The 15,971-nt window shown below is 43.6% G+C and overlaps 1 protein-coding gene across 2 annotated transcripts in view; it reads right to left on the reverse strand.

Annotated features, from left to right (window-relative positions):
• The window catches only part of LOC138580836 (serine/arginine repetitive matrix protein 2-like), a 1,087,536-nt gene extending 1,071,772 nt beyond the window's left edge, over positions 1-15,764 (reverse strand). For both annotated transcript variants that reach the window (XM_069651699.1, XM_069651698.1), the window contains exon 1: positions 15,618-15,764. The gene's annotated coding sequence lies outside the window, so the exon portion shown is untranslated. The remainder of the gene's footprint in view (positions 1-15,617) is intronic.
• Positions 15,765-15,971: the final 207 nt, after the last annotated feature.

The raw sequence follows: 15,971 nt of genomic DNA on the forward strand, positions 1-15,971 counted from the left end.
CCAATCAGCAGACGCTTCGAGAGAGCAAAAGCCCAGCTCTCGCTGTATCAGTTGAATAGGCACGGATTTAGACACGCCCAGTAGCTTTTTCCAGTAGATCCCTTCAAGAGCGTAACAGTGCCTTCAGTGAAATTCAGGCTTCTGCTCCATGTGTCAATGTCGGGACAGCATTAAGTGTGCACATTTCCAGGAGAGGTGTAAAGTAACAGTAAAATCTAGGCTTTACAATCAGAGCCTGATTTGAAAGAGCTGTTGCCTTTTCTCTCACAATGATCCAGGCAGCTGTTCACACTTGGTGAAACACATACTCAGTATTAGGTTCACCAGATCTAGTTCCTGCTCACCGATAAACCACCAGGGAACTTTTCTTTTTGCCAGATGTGTTGCTGATTTGCAGAATTTTTGTGTTGATTAATTATTCTCTGTAGCATAAACCATCAAGGCTTTCAGTTGTCTCTGAAGGCCAATTGCAGTTTGAACGAGTAGAACTAAATTGTAAATATATAGTAGCCGGGGAATCTTCACACCCTCCATTGATGGTGGGAAGCATCTGACTATCAAGTTTTTTGCTCAGGTCAGAGATATATAGGTTGAAGATAGGAGCCAGTGGAGCCAAGGGGGTTCCAGGTCTTAAAATCGTGGCAAAAATGGCCGTGTATACAAGATATTGTGGCAAAAATGCTGTGGTTTTGCAGGCACAATCATAAAGGATGCAGGGGACACCCCTGCAACCCTTATACTATTTGAGGGGAGAGGGGACACAACCCCCAATCCCCTTAAATGGTATAATGGGGTACTGCTTTACCGGGTCAAACCACAATTTTTTTTACCAGCACCATTTTTGCCTCGATTTTATTACCCGATACCCCAGTGGGCAGCCTTGCCTTACCCTGTGGATTGTTGGAATGTCATCACTCAGCCGACCCTCAGCATTAAGACAGATTTTGATGGAGGGGTTTAAATGTAAACTTATTTGGGATACCAGATCCTCAGGGAATCCCAAGTTTGTCAGCGTGCGCCACAGACGTTCTGGGTCGATACTGTCAAAAGCTTTCTGGAAATCAACAAATGCCAGATACAACTTACCCTCAGCAGCACCCAACCCCTTAGTAAATCTGTCCTGAAAGACGTATTGGGCAGATTTGTGCATCCATCGCATTAGTCTCTTTAAAAGAAAAGTGGCATAGATTTTACCAAAGGCATCCAATAATGAGATAGGGTGATAGTTGCTAGGGTCATGTCTATTCCCGTTTTTGAAGATTGGTGCGTTAGCCGTTGTCCAAGAGGCTGGGAGACAGAATAGTGAATCTTCAGAATCAGTTTAAGTGTATTAGTCCATTCCTCTAGATTTTGCTTCAGTGCCACGTTTGACGGTGTGTCAGGGTCAGCCTATCGAGAAGGATTGGCACGTTTGATGAGATTTTGATCAAGAAGATCTGACATTCTAAGCACCACGATTTTCTGGACCGCAAGGACAGATTTGAGACAGGGCCTTGGCTGGAATATAGATTTTTGAAGAGCTCCCATCCAACCTGCCTCTGAAACACCATTTATTTGCGATAAATTTGGATCCAACAAGACCTTAGTCAATAAACCCCACATTACAGCTGAGCTTTGAGTGGCTAGCATCACGTGTTCCACATCTAGCTGCAACAGCTAGCTTTTACATCCTTTCAGCCAATTTGTATAGGAGTTTTTTTTTATCCTTCTCACCATTGGCTTCCAATCTTTCATGCAAGATCTCTAGTGTGTTGCTTGACATCTGAGTTGGTCTTTTTCATCTGATTTTTAATCAAGAAAGGTGCTAGAAGAATGAGCATAGTTAATTCTTTGCAGCTCAGCTTCAGTTGAGGCATCTTCAATTTTCGTCTGGAGAGACGTAAATCCTTACAATCCCAGTCCTTTCTGCATTCTCAGTCTGCAGCCATTGTTAATCGCTTTGATTCCGGTCATCATTTGTCTCCCCTTAGCTGACAGATGGTTACTGTGCCAAATCAGTTTTAGGATATTACGGCAGAAGAGGCCAATCCTTCCAGCCCCTGTATCGAATCAATCCGGTTTCTTGTCACAAATATATAGCCAATTACTGTCGAATGGGTCCCTCTTTACCAAGTATTCTTACGGAGGACCTGTGGTTCAAAATTGCCATTGATCATATGTAGATTTCTACTCTGGGCAAACATCCAAGCATTAACTCTTAATTTGAGCCTTCGAAAACTCAGACTTGGAAGCAAGCATCTGTCTTTGTCCTCAAAACAGAGCGAGTGTAAAAAACCTCCCAGAAGGATAGAGGTTTCCCCATGGCTGTATGCATCGTCAACTGCTTAAGTTGACGATCTGCAACATTTTTTATGCAGGTTTTTATAGGGTTCGAGTAGATATTAATGATAGTTAGAAACCTCCCCTCTACTTCTTTTGATAAATGCTAGGGCCTTTTGAGCTGAAGAGTCATTCCTGTACAAAGTGGCCTATCAGTGTGAGAATTTACTTACCATTCAAGATCATTTCTGATCAGGGTTAACAGCCCTGCTTGGGGCGGCCTAGAGAACCCTTTGCTGCAGAGTGCAGGAGCGCTGTAAAGCCACCCAAAATGGGACATTCTTTTAGCCAAGTTCCTGCAGACACACCATACCCGCCTCAGAACAATGTAGCCCCCCTCCCCCTTTGCGAAGAGATGAGATGATCCTCTCTTATTCCATGATATAAAATGAGTGGCCCGTCACTTTTCGCTTGGGGAATTTCCTATTTATCGAAAGGGGTTAATGCAGTGCCAGCCAGGTGCAGATTTCCTGGTCTTTAGAAGATGTTTGCAGGGCCTTATTTGCTGTGTTCGGCCATACTTGTGCTGTCATATTTGGGCCATTGATTGTTCGTGTTAGTTTTAATGTTGGTTGATTGAAAGGCTCTCTCAATATCTCAATAGAGGTTGATCTCTTATCCACTGAGCTAATCCTAGGGCGCTGTGGAATTCTTCTCTGTGGCCGTTCCCAGCTTAGCCAGAGGATGGTTTGTCAACACTAGAGCCATCATCTGTAGTTCTGGAAGATTGGAGCTTTCAGGGTTCACGCTCTTTCCAGTGTGAAGTCTGTTCAATCATATCCCAAAATCAAAAAACTTGGTACTGCCAAGAATCACATTTTTGACCACCGTAGATTGCAATTTTAAGTGGACCACGTTCATACGATCTTCATTTTCAAATTCCACTATAGCCAGATTGTCCGTGTTAATTTGTCTAAGTGTTGGAATGTATTGTCATAGTCTTGGGACATTCCTCCTGTTTAGGATCAAGTCTCTATCTTTGTCAGCCACAGGCTCAAATCAAACATTTGTCCGGGTTCCGAATTCCTGATACTTAACATCCAGGCCCTGGGCTTTACAGAGGTTCGACTCTTATTAGGGTGCCGCAAATTACTTGGCACTCTCGAATCCCTGGTTTTAAGTTATTTAGTTCAATGCTCATAGCTTGACATCAGGTGAGTGAAGTTGTTCCACTTCTCTTGTTCTCATGGAGCCATGAGTTTCCCCATGTTCTTCGCTATTCACCCCACCATGGGGTAGGGGTGGGACCTCAGGAGTAAGTTGACTGGTCTTAGGCTTAGCCGTCTTTAGGTCATGGGGAATCTGTATCCTTGCTAGAGCAGAGCCATTGTTTTCTCTCGCCCAACGTTAAAAACATTTTCAGGTCCTATTGATCCTTTTGGTTCCACCCTTTGATGGTGGCCGAAGTGTCGGAGAGGCTAGAGCCATATGCATTTTGGGAGAAAAGAATTGGATCTCAAGAGTTGGGTGCCCCTATGTCACTGTGCTACAGTGACAGTCGCTGAAGGTGGTTTTCCTGCGTACCTTCATCTGCCCCAAGAACAGCTGCATCAGTGCTTTCTTTGTTCATCATCCGAATTGAGTGACAGCTCCTGTTGCAAACCAGACCGGCATCTGCACCCGCAAATTCTGAAGCCGAACCGAGGGCGGAAAAATCAAACCTCGGACGACCCCTCCCAGACCCATTAAGTTTGGACCAAAACCAAGCTACTGGTGGTGAGTGCTTAAGTCACTTACCGGTGGCCCAATGTTCACTCAGAACACTTATGCGCAGGGGATCCTTTTGGTCCTCTTTGGTTTGGGTAGACCCCGCTTCCTTAAATCCCAATAGCTTCCTTCATCGCAACAGATCCCACCCCCTGACTCTTGGAACCAGTTTCTCACCCTTTGGAATTCTGTCTCCAACTTTTCCAGTTTCCTAAAAAGCTACTTTTTGACTTACGCACGACCAAGCGATTTCACGCACGCATTAAGTACAATGCTCTTCTAATCATTGTAAGGGTAGACTTAAGTTAGGGCTTTCACTTCTGAAGTTTAGTCTATGCTGAAAAGAATATGCCCTTTCCTTTGCAGATATTGGTGGAGTTAACTATTTCATCGACGACAGTGATTATATATATTTTACATAGTGTGTTGGCTTGTGTGGTATTTTGCTATTGCTTTTCATTATTCATTGGGGTTGGCTCTTGGGCCTAATAAATAGTATACTTCTGTCTAATGTCAATTCTTGGCGTTTCACTGGATTTAGCCTCGACTGCTCGCCAAGCTACCGTGAATTGGTCTGGCTATCTTCCTAGAAGTACCCGCTGTTTCACCAACAAGGGTGGCCTCCTAAGCATCTATCCATCAGGCCAGAGTTTAGAAATTCAGTCTAACAATAGTTCTGAAATATGATAGAGCACAACATGATGCGCTTTCTAAGGTATATCTAGATGTTATCACCAGACAGTATAGCGGTATGCACTTTCGTAGGGATATCTAGCTCAAACAGGATAGCAATATGGGACAAAGCAATTTGTTTTATTAGGAATAACTGAATGACCATGGACAATATATAAATCTGCTCGCTTTCTTAGGAGCACAGGGACGTGAACACAGTATAGGACAATATAAAACTGCAATGCACTTTTAGTAATACCTAGCAACTAAACCCAGTATAGTAGGGCACAGAATCTGCATTCGTCATTGATACTGTATGGGTTCAACTGAGGCGGCAAGTGACTTCATCGATGCTAGCAACTTTCAACTTTTATGCCGGGAGTATAGGACAAAGTAAAATTAATGCAATGAGCTATTCTGGGATTGCCAGGTGAGAACCATTCAAACAAAATAAACCATGCAATGCACTTTTTTTGGAACGCCTACAAATGAATGCACACACACAGTGCAGTACGAATAATATATGTGCCATCTTATGGATACCTAGATGTGAAATGTAAGTTACTATGCAAAGCAATTTCTTAGGGAAACCTGAATGAGGACTAAAACATAAAACAATATTGGGATAATGCAATGCGTTTTCTATGGGAATGATCTTTCATAAGGCTACATTGCAAACTGAATTGCCCTCATCAGCCCCAGTCTGCCGTGGTGATGGAGATGCAAAATTAAAACCGGAAAATGAATTAGCAAGTTTAGAACAGATTCTAACAGTGACCATATTGCTTAGGGCAAATGAGAGTTCCGTTTAAGTTAGTGGGACTCTCTATGGGTATACAATTCATGCCCATTGCTAGTACAGAATAAACCATATTTATTTTCTTGCAAATTGAGGGATCTGAGCCTTTAGGTTTGAGTCATGAGGTGCCAGTGACCTGGTCACTGCCACCACAGAGGTTCTTGAATCTCCTCCAGGGTTGACCACCAGGTTCAGGAATTACTGGTAAAGATAAAATTGCATATTTTAGAAACTGTTTGATTAGGGGAAAGTAGTAGTAAACGGGCATGCCACTCTGCACTCCTGATGAAATGTTTAGCAACTGAGGGGAATCAAAGAAACATCACGGTCATACAATTATTTTCGTTCTTCAAGCAGGACGAAATTGCTTGCCATTGTAGATGCCGTAGTAATAAGGGAAGTGAGCGCATCTACAAACACCAGACCTCCAGTAACAGCAGAAAGTCAATTGAAATACTTAGATGAAGGCGCAAAATGTACACTCGCCACTGGCTAGTATTAATTCTTGGCGAGTAAGAAATCATGTTCCGTATATGCATGTACAGAGTAGGGGTGGCAAGTGACTGGCTGGCTAGTAGCATGCAACTTGACATTTTGCATCTGGGTGTAGAGCGATGTGAATGAATAGGGTAATCATACAGAACAGGTCGCAAGACTGACTCAGTTAGACATGTGCTGCGTGTATGTGTAGAATTGAGGTGGCAAGTGACTTTATGCTGTCTAGTAGCTTGCAACTTGAAATGTTTACCTCTGAAGTGGAATTAACAGGCTGTCCAGATGAAGTACGATCTAGGTTTGATTGTAGAGAAAATATATATATATACACACACACACACACACACACATACAAAAAGTGAGACCCAGCTACACAACTTCGATATGTGTTGCACATAAAGGCAAAAGGAAGGGGTGGGGTAAATGTGGATGCCGATTTCTAGGTTTTTTACCCTTACCGTTACATGATCTTATTCTGTGTGCTTTTCTTCCGACAATACAGTAAAATGTTCTTTCCTTTCGGGTGATATCAGTGAACTTTAATGGGAATGCACTAATATTCACTACCTTAAATCCCCCTTCCCACAAGAAAGAACTTCTGTTTCAACTGTTAAGCAATGCAGGTAACTTAATGTTTGTATAGCGCCTACGCACGACCAAGCGATTTCACGCACGCATTAAGTACAATGCTCTTCTAATCATTGTAAGGGTAGACTTAAGTTAGGGCTTTCACTTCTGAAGTTTAGTCTATGCTGAAAAGAATATGCCCTTTCCTTTGCAGATATTGGTGGAGTTAACTATTTCATCGACGACAGTGATTATATATATTTTACATAGTGTGTTGGCTTGTGTGGTATTTTGCTATTGCTTTTCATTATTCATTGGGGTTGGCTCTTGGGCCTAATAAATAGTATACTTCTGTCTAATGTCAATTCTTGGCGTTTCACTGGATTTAGCCTCGACTGCTCGCCAAGCTACCGTGAATTGGTCTGGCTATCTTCCTAGAAGTACCCGCTGTTTCACCAACAAGGGTGGCCTCCTAAGCATCTATCCATCAGGCCAGAGTTTAGAAATTCAGTCTAACAATAGTTCTGAAATATGATAGAGCACAACATGATGCGCTTTCTAAGGTATATCTAGATGTTATCACCAGACAGTATAGCGGTATGCACTTTCGTAGGGATATCTAGCTCAAACAGGATAGCAATATGGGACAAAGCAATTTGTTTTATTAGGAATAACTGAATGACCATGGACAATATATAAATCTGCTCGCTTTCTTAGGAGCACAGGGACGTGAACACAGTATAGGACAATATAAAACTGCAATGCACTTTTAGTAATACCTAGCAACTAAACCCAGTATAGTAGGGCACAGAATCTGCATTCGTCATTGATACTGTATGGGTTCAACTGAGGCGGCAAGTGACTTCATCGATGCTAGCAACTTTCAACTTTTATGCCGGGAGTATAGGACAAAGTAAAATTAATGCAATGAGCTATTCTGGGATTGCCAGGTGAGAACCATTCAAACAAAATAAACCATGCAATGCACTTTTTTTGGAACGCCTACAAATGAATGCACACACACAGTGCAGTACGAATAATATATGTGCCATCTTATGGATACCTAGATGTGAAATGTAAGTTACTATGCAAAGCAATTTCTTAGGGAAACCTGAATGAGGACTAAAACATAAAACAATATTGGGATAATGCAATGCGTTTTCTATGGGAATGATCTTTCATAAGGCTACATTGCAAACTGAATTGCCCTCATCAGCCCCAGTCTGCCGTGGTGATGGAGATGCAAAATTAAAACCGGAAAATGAATTAGCAAGTTTAGAACAGATTCTAACAGTGACCATATTGCTTAGGGCAAATGAGAGTTCCGTTTAAGTTAGTGGGACTCTCTATGGGTATACAATTCATGCCCATTGCTAGTACAGAATAAACCATATTTATTTTCTTGCAAATTGAGGGATCTGAGCCTTTAGGTTTGAGTCATGAGGTGCCAGTGACCTGGTCACTGCCACCACAGAGGTTCTTGAATCTCCTCCAGGGTTGACCACCAGGTTCAGGAATTACTGGTAAAGATAAAATTGCATATTTTAGAAACTGTTTGATTAGGGGAAAGTAGTAGTAAACGGGCATGCCACTCTGCACTCCTGATGAAATGTTTAGCAACTGAGGGGAATCAAAGAAACATCACGGTCATACAATTATTTTCGTTCTTCAAGCAGGACGAAATTGCTTGCCATTGTAGATGCCGTAGTAATAAGGGAAGTGAGCGCATCTACAAACACCAGACCTCCAGTAACAGCAGAAAGTCAATTGAAATACTTAGATGAAGGCGCAAAATGTACACTCGCCACTGGCTAGTATTAATTCTTGGCGAGTAAGAAATCATGTTCCGTATATGCATGTACAGAGTAGGGGTGGCAAGTGACTGGCTGGCTAGTAGCATGCAACTTGACATTTTGCATCTGGGTGTAGAGCGATGTGAATGAATAGGGTAATCATACAGAACAGGTCGCAAGACTGACTCAGTTAGACATGTGCTGCGTGTATGTGTAGAATTGAGGTGGCAAGTGACTTTATGCTGTCTAGTAGCTTGCAACTTGAAATGTTTACCTCTGAAGTGGAATTAACAGGCTGTCCAGATGAAGTACGATCTAGGTTTGATTGTAGAGAAAATATATATATATACACACACACACACACACATACAAAAAGTGAGACCCAGCTACACAACTTCGATATGTGTTGCACATAAAGGCAAAAGGAAGGGGTGGGGTAAATGTGGATGCCGATTTCTAGGTTTTTTACCCTTACCGTTACATGATCTTATTCTGTGTGCTTTTCTTCCGACAATACAGTAAAATGTTCTTTCCTTTCGGGTGATATCAGTGAACTTTAATGGGAATGCACTAATATTCACTACCTTAAATCCCCCTTCCCACAAGAAAGAACTTCTGTTTCAACTGTTAAGCAATGCAGGTAACTTAATGTTTGTATAGCGCCTAGTGCCTGCCATGCTATGGTTTTAGCGCTGTGGGTTGGAAGGCTCTTCAGAAGACCATAGTCTGTGCAAACACGCAAACATGAGCACTGCATTGCAATCGGATAGTAATTCGAATTAGGTGAATAATTACTAAGAGTTGCCTAGTCTAAAACATCACGCAGAGTATTGTCTTCAGGCACAGCAATGACTGCTAGGGAGGAGGTAGGGGGGGGTGACTGACAGCTGCACCTAATCTTTCATAGCAGTCAGCTGCAATCTGTGGGTTGCAGCATAAGGGAGGGCATTATAAAAATAGTCTATAAACCCCTGGGGCAACTGTCTACAGTTGAGGGTGCTATATTTTACATGCAGAAAACATGCAGTGACTAACATGGGCACAGGCAAATTACATGCACATTTGTCAGCTATGTACATTCAACGCATGCCCTTTTGCATGTACCATCATGGTTATCGGGAAATGTCAATTTCTTAGTTTCTAAATACTTCCATCACTTCAAAGTTAGTGTTGTAGAGGGCCTGCCAGAGTTTATCAGTATTCTGATATGTAATGCTTCAATTGTACATGCAAATGGATTCTTGGAATTAAAATAAGTCATGTGTGTATTTAATGTAATGCAAGTGGCCTTGTATAGTGCCCACCAGCCATTGTTGATGGCCTCCTTGCACTTCACTATATAAGAAAAAAAAATGGGAAAAAAAACGGGGACAACAGGTTATCCACAGGGAAGGGCCCAAAAGCTGATAAGACTACTGCCCTTTGGGTCTTGTTCTCCGCTGGCAAAGAGAATATGGGGCTAAAGAGGAGAGTTTAGTCGTGGCTCCGTTAATGTTAATGTGCTTAGGCCTGTGGTGATAAAGAAAAAGAATCAGGATGGTAGACCCACACAATAGGGATTAAGGATTAATAAATTTAATCTCAAAATGCTAGTGATGATACATTAAACAGTTCACTTCTTTGTAGGATAACAGAAATACCAGATTTTGATTTAACATTTAGGGGTACCACTGTGTACCATCCTCTTTAGTCATGGATCCATGACAATTTCATTGCACATCTTCTTGTTCACACTTGTGGGTTTTTTATGACAATACCCACAGACCAGCACTGGTCCTGGGTAGCATTCACTCTTGTGTGTCAACTAATGTTTAAACTGTCATCAATAGATGTGGCACCTTGTATAAGGCCAATACCCTCCAGACCAAAGAGTGTGGTACACAGTGGTACTCCTAAATGTTAAATCAAAATCTGTCAGTTATTTATGTTATCCTACAAAGAAGTCAACTGTTTTATGTATCATCACTAGCATTTTGAGATTAAATGCATTAATCCTTAATCCCCATTGTGTGGGTCTCCCATCCCGATTCTTTTTTTTTAATCACTATTTACCCTCCTGGGCATATCAGGACACAGCCAGGCGCCCTGTATTATTTACCCTTAGGCCTGTGGTGGCAGTTTGTGTAGTTCTGACATTTCATAGTTACCAGATATTTCATATTTGTATAGTGCCTACTGCCATTCCTATGTCTTTGAAGCATTGGTTACACAGCCCTTCAGAAGACACTAGTTGTGCAAGCATGAAAATAAGACAATTACATTTCAGGCAAATGGTTATTAGTATTAGGTGAATATTCAATTACTAGCAGAATTGACTAGTTTAAAATTACAATCATGCAACGCATGGTGTTTAGGCACAGCAATAACCAGGTCCCCAAATAAGTCGTACCAGGCCTGTTCACATATTAATAGCTGGTAAATACAATTGCTTTATACTTTCCCTGTGCATCATTTACACACCAGTTTAGAGCAGAGGGCAGCGCCACCGTCAGATTACTTGACAGCAACCAAAACGCTGCTTTTGATTTTCATCGACAGATGCAATTGCAAGCCATGGAGAAAAAAAAAAAAAAAAAAAAAGCAGCTGAAACTATCACAGACATGGATACAAGGAATGGTTTCTTTGTGTTCAGCTTTTGATGGGTTTGTCCCTCGATGCTCATGGAGCAAAAACAGGAGCATTGTGCACGTTTATTTTCCTACCATTTTAGGATCATAATGAAGATGTAAAACTGAGAATTATCTTAGATAGCAAATGATTCTCTTTTCAGTGAAAGCAAACCAGTGTTGCACACAAGTATCGAGTCCCTATCCTGTGTGCATTCATCATCAAGATGCATCTTTATTGTGTGTTCATACACATTGTGTAGGAGACGGTTTTCCACAAATGTAATAAATTAGTTTGAAATCAGATAGCCTTGCTAAACAGTTGTGTCTAATGGGTCCTATTCATTCAGGTTGTCATATTTTGGTTGCCTGTTGCATACTACTCTTGCAGAGGGAAATCATGTTTATCCTTATAATTTACACTAATTCTAAAAAGTGTCTAAAAGTATTAGTACGCAAGGTCTAGTTTACATCCATTCATCCTAACTTGAGGTCAAGGAGGTACATTACTATAAATGGTCAGTGGCAGCAGAGTACTTGCTCAAGGGTGATTGATTGTCATTACATCAAAGGGGTCACAGCCTCTTTCAAATCTTCAAGACTATAATACAAACATTCAAAACCTGACTCTCCCGAAGTGCAATCGTAAACCAGCCCTGGAAGTTGCCCCAGTGTGTCGTAAACTTTTTGGGTGGACAGTCTTGTCATTTTGACTGGAAATGGCTACATCCTGGGGGACCCCCTTAAGCTCAACCTCTCCCTTTCTATCCCACTTGCACACCCAGTAAAGGCCATTTGGCCTCATCCCCAGACCAATGGTTTAGGTGGCCAAGGAAGAAAAATAATGTGGCTGCTGCCAATTCCAGCAGCAGCAGGAACCACCCTTTGCTAGACCATAAAGGTGCCAATAGGATCACCTCTGCAGTCGAGTCCCAGACCTTCTGAACTACTTTTGGAATCAGAGGGAGAGGCGGGAAGACATACGAAAGGGTGCTTGGCCCGACTGCCGGCATTGCAGCCTGCTCCTTGGCTTCCATGGTGGGGAATCTAGAGACATACTGGCACTTGCATTTGATAGGGAGGCAAAGGTTGACACTGGGTTCCTGAACATCCTGCCACAATTTCCATTCTGTAGCGGTGAACACCATGCTCAACCCGTCTGCAGCTATATGGTCCATACCCGATGTGAACAGTCTTCAGTGACAGAAAATTTAATTTTACCGAAGCATTCAGATCCTGTGTCAGGAGGACGTGTGCCAAGGGGTGGTAACCCGGCTGCCTATTAATACAAGAGACCGATTGTATTGTCTGCCCTTAGTACCAGTCTTTCCCTTGAGATGGCGGAAAGAATTGTGGCTGCTTCCTGCTCTGTCCATAACCCTGGATGGTGGAGAATCACACCCATGGCACCCCATCCTGCCAGTGTCTAGTCAGAATGGTTGGGAGGGGAGGACTTAGGGTAAACCCTACAATAGGTTGCTTGACTGCAGCCACCCTAGCCTTAGCTTCAGGGTGACTGGAACCTCTGCGAATCCCCATTCCAGTGACTGAAGGTATAGCAACAACAGCCTCATATGTAGGGGAGCCCAAGGAGCCAAGTATATACAGGAGGTCATGCCCCCCCCCCCAGCCTTGTGGAAGTCTACTCTGGAGATTTATCGCACTGTCTTCTGGTAGCATTACTCTTCCCACATTCGGTGCAGTACCAAGCACCAATATACTGTAGATCCTGAGATGGAAGGAGCTGTAGTTTTGTCCAGTTGATAAGAAATACCACCGATGCAGCAACCTGCAAGTCAGGGCTACCTACATTCCAGGCAGTGTTGATGGCATTCTTCAGAAATAACTAGTTCTTAAAACCGGCTAGCACCACTGCCTTTCTTTAGGCCTGGTCTTTGATGGGATTCAAGGGGAAGGGGCGAGGCTGAAGTCTCTTGGAACCCCACGTTATCATTTGGCTCGGGCATCTCCAAGTTTGAACCACTCCTTCCAGAACAATCCAAGGTGGCCTTTAACAGACTAGGGACGAGGATTTGCGTTTTATCTGGCACGAATAGACCAGTTATGCTGGCTCCATTTATGACCACTTCCCTGCAGTCTGCGGGACCTATACATGAAGGTCGGGAGTTTTCCACTCGTTATGAAGGAAAATTAAGCCATGGGCTTAGAGTTGAGCTCACTCCCCACCCGAGTTTCACCACATATTTATCTGCCTTGAAGAACCCACCAACCGTCCTGTCCGTGGGGTCCATAATTGCTTCTTCTGGGGGCATGGATGATTCACCGGGGTGTGGACTTCTCAACTAAGTCAAAAGAGCTTTGCAGGAAATCTGGGAACCCCTTTTGCCAGGCTCCTTCCATTCCCTTAGAATTTCATCCTGACTCAGTTAACAAGGTAAGTCCTGCCTCTAACTGTGTGCTTAACCCCTGAAGTGCCATGGACGAGTATGCTTTTCCTTTTTGCATAGACTTGAATAGCCTGGCACTTTTAAAATACAGAAGAGGACCATATCCACACGAGGAGGTCGAGCTCCTGGAAACCCTGTCTAATGTGCCACCTGGATTAAGACAGGAGCAACCACCTATTTATCCAAGTATTTCCCTTTTAGCATGTTCTCACAGGAAGACAGATTCCTCTGAGCAGCCAGTGGAGTATGTTCCCTGATGTTAGCCAATTCTTCTGTGATGGCTCTTTTGGAGATTTCCAGAAGCCTTTCTTCCGGCAGCTTGGAGTGTACTTTTCCTCCTGGACTTTGGGGTAGAGGCAGAGGAGGAAGATGTGTGCTCCAAATGGTGCTTTTCTGTGAGTTTACCCATCATGAAGCACCAGGATCAGCAGTGAGCAGCACTGTTTTGTAAACTTTCAACAAGGTTTGTTAAAATGAATAGTTATGGCCGCTGTGGACGTTCACGGTTGCCATGACAAATCCCCCAAACAGTATGGCTGCCTCAGGTCAGTTCCTACATGGCTGAAGACTTGCGGCTGCTCCATCTTTCCCCCACAGGCACAGAGCTTCAGCATGACTGCACCAAGCTGGGCTGCTGCGGTCACCCTTGTTTTATCGGATAACCCCTTGCTTGGCAGAGGTTCCAAGAGCACACCTGCTTAGAGGGGAGCCCTCGAGCTCAACAGGGTGTACCAATCTCGAGTCTATTGCTTTGCCCCAACAGCTTGCCAGGAAGGGAGAAGAAAAGGCATACCACCCACAATCCCTGCCAGAGAAAGGACATTCTCAAAACTGAAACCCAAAGGTATACCGGTAGAGGGCACCTAAAAGTTATGAAAAGGCAAAAAAGGAGTTTAGCGTGGGAGGCGAGGTACCTCAAAATTAAGTACTGGGACGAGGAGATAAAGTATTTCAATTGTACCTCTCACCTACCAACAGAATTCCCATCAAAGAGGAACCAGCCTATCTTAGAGAAACTAAATATGTTGCAATTTGCCACGTTTCTTCCCCCATCCCAACGCATCATTTTTAGCATGGGAAACAGATCTACAGTCATTCATAGAACTACGATCAAACCAGCAATACCACCAACTTTCCTTGGGCTCTCCAACCCCACATCTACAGTTCGGTCAACAGTCGTTCATGAGCATTTAAACAACTTTGCTAGGCGACCCAAACACATCTTGAGCCCTTCGTGCACCCACAGACCCAAGAACACATTAAAATACTACAGCTGCACAAGAATATAAAGCCTTTTTCCAACATACGGATTAAACACAGTCCTCCAATAGAACCAACATGCATCCACACTACTCAATATTTATTTTCTGCATCGCAACCGTTTGTCTCCTTTGACTCACTTTACCAAGCCTTTATCTTGACCCACCCCTTCAAGTGCACCATTTACCCTGGGAAGGGGCACAGCCCAACACCTGCAAGTCAGGCGATTGGTTAGATGTGATACTACTACGCTGGAGATTTAGCACTGTACAAAAAAACGTTCGAAACTGTATACTGTGTCGCCAGAAGGTTTACTGTAGGCCTGGCGAAGATCATAGCTTCCCATAGGAGCAAGAGAGACTAAGTCTGCGTTTAATTTAGAAAGTCATTTCCAACATCAATAATGTGGTAGATGGATCCAAAGCGTTAAGGTGGGGGGGGGGGCTAAATTGGAGCCGGGTGGGCCTAGTCCGTTATTTTTGGGGTGGTGTAGGATACTCCTCATCCTAGCAAATATGGTAGAATGGCAGAGAAGTACACTCTCCTGAACTTAATGGGGAGAGGTGGCGGGGAGTGGTTAAAGCGTTGCTGCTTTCGTATAGACGGGAAATGAGCTCAAAACAAATTACTTCATTCCATTGCCCAACTAAGTACGCGTGGCAGAAAACAGACTACTGAAATTCGGTAGACCACATTTCCCTCAAACAATTCGCCTGGCCTTATGGAGCAGGTAGCGTTCTTCCACATCAACTAAAAGGCAGTTTCCAAACGTTATATGCTGTAAACAGCTGAGCTCTTAACATCCGTATGCTTTGGTGGCATCACCAGTTCCCACCAACAAACTCCCTCAGCTCCACACCGGGTGACTGACATGTCTGCAAAGCACAGCTCTAGGCCCCGCCCCCTCACAGTAGGCCCGGATCTTAATCGTTGTCACTACCTCGAAATCGGAGTGACAATATGCCTCGGTGGCACACCCAATACTCTCACCTCCTCCGGGGGGGGTATCTTCCCTCCCCCGGGTCTCAACAGGTATGGGACCACCCCGGCGACACTGCTCGTTGCTTCTCTCTATCGCTCACTCACACGGACTGCGCCACACTCGCGCCCTCCCTCACGCGCATCACGTAACGCGACTCATTGCGTGAAACAGCGACCGCGCACGCGCACTCCACAGCCGCGAACAGGCGCTTGTTGACGTCTTTGCGACACAGTGTTGCGAATGGAAAGAAACGAACGGGAGTTGTTAAATCAGTCGACCGTCTGAGAAATCCTTCGCAAGCAAAATAGTAACTCCTTAAATAATATTTTAAAGCTTATGATAATTCTAATATATCCAAATAA

This window comes from Ambystoma mexicanum, chromosome 3p (genome assembly GCF_040938575.1).
Source record: "Ambystoma mexicanum isolate Mex_15411 chromosome 3p, UKY_AmexF1_1, whole genome shotgun sequence".
NCBI lineage: Eukaryota > Metazoa > Chordata > Amphibia > Caudata > Ambystomatidae > Ambystoma > Ambystoma mexicanum.